This window comes from Quercus lobata, chromosome 8, assembly GCF_001633185.2.
Source record: "Quercus lobata isolate SW786 chromosome 8, ValleyOak3.0 Primary Assembly, whole genome shotgun sequence".
Classification (NCBI taxonomy): domain Eukaryota; kingdom Viridiplantae; phylum Streptophyta; class Magnoliopsida; order Fagales; family Fagaceae; genus Quercus; species Quercus lobata.
Genome location: NC_044911.1, coordinates 60,759,961 through 60,765,347, shown reverse-complemented (window position 1 = coordinate 60,765,347; position 5,387 = coordinate 60,759,961). Strand labels below are relative to the sequence as shown.

At 34.3% G+C, this 5,387-nt stretch overlaps 2 long non-coding RNA genes across 2 annotated transcripts; one reads left to right on the top strand and one right to left on the bottom strand.

Moving 5' to 3' along the window:
* Positions 1-230: 230 nt before the first annotated feature.
* On the bottom strand, positions 231-1,972 carry LOC115954707. The gene is made up of 3 exons (XR_004083945.1): positions 1,874-1,972; positions 1,591-1,631; positions 231-627 (listed from the first exon to the last, which is right to left on the bottom strand). It is a non-coding gene; the product is annotated as an uncharacterized LOC115954707 (long non-coding RNA).
* A 160-nt stretch (positions 1,973-2,132) lies between these two features.
* Positions 2,133-3,741, top strand: LOC115954475. The gene is made up of 2 exons (XR_004083917.1): positions 2,133-2,408; positions 3,490-3,741. It is a non-coding gene; the product is annotated as an uncharacterized LOC115954475 (long non-coding RNA).
* The last annotated feature ends 1,646 nt before the right edge of the window (positions 3,742-5,387 follow it).

The window sequence follows — 5,387 nt, the reverse complement described above, 5'->3', positions numbered from 1 at the left end:
AGAGAAAAGAAAACTGAATACCCAATTGTTTCAAGCTGTATCCAAAGGAAAGCAATGACCCATGAGAAAACTACTTAATGTATTACTGCAGCCATCGAAATGGCAGGAAATGTGCCATTACGATAAAATCACCCCCTTTACTCCTCTAGACCTTCCAAAGTCAGATTCACAATTGGAAAATATCTGGATCCAGTGCAAGCACTTGATCAATGGGCCAAGTAAGACAACTCTTTCAACATAAGCAAGGGCATTTATATTCATAATCGAGGGCATTATAACTAAACAAGCTTTCATGACCAATGGCATTGATAGTTCATAATATAATAAAACATTGTGCTTTGCTTTAACAAAAGGAAACAAGTATCAACCACTCTCACCCTCTCAAGCACACAAATTATACAATACGCAGAGAGCAAACATGATTGTTAGGACTCATTGGAATTAAAGTAGAAAGCTTTAATATGAGATGATAATTTTCTTGACATGTCTCTAGGATGTTCTCTCTGATCAATTTGTTCAATTTTTGAGATGGGGGAATCAAGCAGTACCATCAGATTTGGAGGTGTGCTTTGCTTTATGTTCCTTGCACTTCGCCTCTGATGTAAATGTCCGCAAGCACACGATGCACTGCATTCAAGATTCACCAAAATATATTATAACTAACAAACAATTAAAAAAATAGTACAATAAGCAGAACTTAACTCAAATGAGCCAAGATACAAATCTTGATCTAAAATTAAATTGATTGGTCTGAGACCCCCAGTTTCTTAGGAAATACATACCCTACCCTAATCACTTACATAATAATCATTAGCTTAACAAAATCAGCATGAGTAACACACGCAACCAGGAAGAGTCCCTAGATGTCAGAGACCAACATTGGAGTTTGGATACAAAGAACGTTTGGATATTTAAAATGTAAACCGAATAATGCATTGACCTAATTCCTACATAAAGTAAAACTGCCTTCTGAGTTGAGGAAACACTCATTCCAAATATAGTATGGATTTAATCAGAGAAGATTCTGGCTTTGACTACATATTTCCAGATGAGTCTTCAATTTTCAAGCAAACAACCTAACATCCTGCTAATACTTATTTATTGGTCATAAAAAACAAATAAAACAAATAATTTACTATTTATAAATGGTTTGAATGATACTGCAATATCAATAGCAGTAGAGCGAAATTCCTCCTCCATCGAAGGAACTTGGGCCATCTTGTCCTAAAATTCAAGCTACCATATCCATGACAGTTTGTTATTCAGACTTAGGCAAAGATAAACGAAAAAACTTTGAGTTAACCTCTCGTTCAAACATATACATATTAGCAACCTGAGCGTCAGCCATCCATCCGGGAATGGATCATGTATGCCCTCATCTACTATATGGGGTTCTAAATTAGATAACTATATTGGCAGACACCGATCTTAAATCCCTGATACCCTATTCCTAATCATATTCCCTTCTCTCAAAATAATACTTCAACAAATCTCAATTTCCATAGTTACACTTGCACACAATAAAGCAAACTCAACACAGTTACCAACCAAAATTTTGATATATCAAATGTATGACAAATTCGAGAATACCTGGAATGGCCTCACGTACTTGTTTGATTCTAGCTGGCTTCCTGAGAAAATCAGTAAGATAATCCAAGTTAAGCACAACAATACCATTATCTCGATCACCCAGAAAAAACCCACCTCAATTAAAACCGTGTGGTTCGTTTATATCTGAAAACTTAAGGTCCATGTTTCACAAGATGAGAATTCAGACATAAAAGAAGTCTAATTTTCTTTGATTTTCCGAGTCATAGTCTCAGACCACAAAAGAAATTTGAGAAAAAGTGAGGAAGAGAGGATGAAGATTTACCCTTGCCAGCAGCCTTTGCCTTCTCCGACTTTTGGGCGTTGCCTCCTTCCATGGCTGGAAATCAGAGGGATCAGAACCTCAAAACCCTAGTTTTCGGGAACGAGAAAGTATATGTTGTTTCTGAAACTCCAACTCAGCATCCATATGGTGTTTCTATTTCCAATAAGAAATTGACACATGTATTAAAAAAAATTACAAATCAACAACTCAGTTAACTTAAAATAAATAAAAAAACAAACATGCCCCTAAAAATTTCAAAGCCGCCATTAAAACAACAATAGGCATTTTCCCTTTTTTTGAAAATCAAAATTTTCTCTTCATCTCTGCTTTCTCTCGCACCGCTCCCTCTCCTCCAAATCTCCATAGCCACTACCTAGCATCGTTGCCGGAGCTTCGCTGTCGGACATAATCAATTCCGAAAAGATCGGCCTTTATCTGGTCAGAAAACCCCAAAATCATCTCTTATTCTAGTTGCTTCCAACCCCCAAAGCCGGAAGCTTTCTTGCCGCTTCCAACATCTGATATCGCAAGAAAGGTTTTTTTTTTTTTTTTCTCTTTTTGTCTATTTATTTTTTGTATTTTTCACATCTTATTTGTTTTTTTTTTTTTCTTACCGAAAATAAAAGGGTCTATCTTTTTATGATGTTGGATTTGGCACCATAATCTGTCTTATTTTTATAATCAATTCTTACCTGAAATGGTTTTATTCTGTTATGGAATGAGAACAACTGATGTTGCAAGATTTGTATGATAATGAATTTGGCTTTGTAGGTCTGTTATGGGGTGAGATTTGGGTGTTTTTGTTTAGGGAAGAGACAGGTCTGATGGGAATTTGGGGTTGGGGTTTGGAATTATGAGTTTGGGGTTTATTTGCTATCATTGTTTTAATTTGTATCCTATATTATTATCAATGTCTATAACTGTACATGGGATTGGGCTGCCTAGATTAATTTTGATGGTTCCTTGTATCTAATTTATGATACTATTCATGTTGTGAGTTTGGGGTTTAGTAGCTATTATTCTTTATTTTAGTTTGTATCCTATTTTATTATCAATGTCTATAAACTTTACATGGGATTGGGCTACCTAGATTAATATTGATGGTTCCTTGTAGCTAATGTACGATACTACTCATGTTGGTCGCCAAGTTGAAGTAAGATTATATATTGCTAACAGTGTACTTTGTTACTTGAATATAGGTTCTACTGCTATTATGTTTAGTAGATATTATATTTCTGTTGATATAATTACATAGCCTACCCCATTGTTAAATAATTATTAAAGAAACTAATACAGAATATTTTGTTTCTTGCTTCCTTAATTAATTCTAAGTAACAGCCACCAATTATATTTATATTAATTCGTATACAAAGATCTGTTTTACTAGACGACACAACAGATAGCTACACTATAGTGATTGGATTACATAAGAACTCTTAAACATTATCAGTTTGCAGTGATTGGATAACATAAGAATCTTAAACATTATTATCTGATCCCTTAACTTTAGTTGGAGATACGTTAGCTAAAGTTGATGTTGTCTCAATAGTTATTTGAGTTCAATTTCTTAAGTTCCATTGGTTATAGTGTGTTACCTACTGGTTTGTTGGTTGTAGGAAGAGAAAGTTCCAAGCTTCACCAAGAAGAGAGTTGGGAGGTCTGAATGGGGGAGGGCATTCTTTGTTGGTTTGAATAGAGTTATATGTCGACTACAAGAACACTTGCAAAAGATTGATAAAGATAGAGTTCATCAAGATGAGTTAATTGTACACCACAAGGAGGAAAAAAGGTTGAGGATTGCATTGTTGTTATAGTGGGTTGCATTTGTAATTATTGTGAATCTTATGATATGGTGCAATGGGGTTAGAGTGGAGCACAAAAAGATTTTGCCAAAAGTTTAGCTAGTTTGGATCAAATTTACATTTTAATGTTATTGTTATGATTTGTAATGTACTTTGTCACCCATTTGATGGATTGTCTATTTTGAAAGATTAAAATAAATAAATAAGCATGGCACTTTGTTCATGAAATCTCAAATTGTATATTTTTGGTGGAATTCTAACATTGATTTATACAAGTGTTCCAACTCCTGAGACAATGGCAACATTTTCATCATAACCTGATATAGCAGAAGCAAAGTTGGCTCCTCCAATGATTAAAGGTTATATGTGTAATTGAAAAGCCATTAACTTGAACCATATATTTTACATTGTACTCAGTCATCATTCATGATTTCTATGCAAACATTCTATCATTAATGCATCACATTTCCATCAAGGTCTATTACAAACTAATCAGCTCATAACTAGCAATTTTCCAAGTAGTTTTGTACTAAGTTACAATGTAACTATAGCAAAGATGCTTATTCCAGGAAGTGAGTTTCCACACATCTGATAACAATTCCATGAACAAAAAAACCTGCATAATTTCATTCCACAATATCACCTCCCATGTTTTGGTGTTACCATCAATACATTTACCAAATTATCTAAGGTTTCACATCCATGTTAATTAATGGTGGTGCAAAAGTTAAACAAATGTTATACACTTGGTTCTTTTTTTGCATTCTTAGAAAAGACACAATTAGTCGTATCCAAAAATAGACTATAAAGTTTGTCTATGTCATGCTTCTTTGATCATGGTGTGCTTGGTGGGGCTGCCGTGCTTCTGAAAGTCTTCTTGTCAATAGGCTCACTAACAAGTCCACATTTCGGTGGCCTGCTCTTCCCTTTGTGATGGGCCACATTTCCATGCTTGTCACCGACAAAAAATGCCCTCCCCTGCTTAGACCTCCCAGCCATCTTCCTTGTGAAGCTTGGAACTTTCTTTCCCTACAACAAACAAACTAACAGTACTTCATATCCACAATTAATCTACCTAACGTAAACATTTACACAAATATGAAACTAAAAAACACAAAATCCAAAACACGCAAGTCCCAAAATATGAAACCTAAACCGCAAATTACTTACAGTTACTGACTTACTGTCAGGTTTCCTTCTTTCTATGGAACATGTCACATGGTGGCTGATTTGTCTTCAATCAGTGGGTTTAGGTGATTTAATTGTGACTGTCGATGATGGCTTATTGGGTTAGCCACAAAGTCATAAAAAAGAAGACAATGCATAACTATCCTTCACCTTGAATAACCATATCATGCACATATAGAAAATAATATATATGAATAAAATGTACTATTGCATAAAAACTTTCATCATTTGCATATAATTAGTCTTTAACTAGAAGCTACTCAAGCATACACAAAATCTATCATGTTTGAGTAACTTCATTAGTTACAAAAGTTTTCCAAATTGACAGCTATAATTAATGTTTGGCTATACAATCACTTATCCGAATTTTCAGCTATGCTAACTAAAAAATTTTCAAGTAAAAAATACTATCCAAGATGTTCTTCCACTGTGCAATAGAAAAAAATTACACGTCCATCTCTGCACCATGAAAAAAAAAATTATATCGACAAAAATGTAATGTATACTAAACATAACAGTAGAAC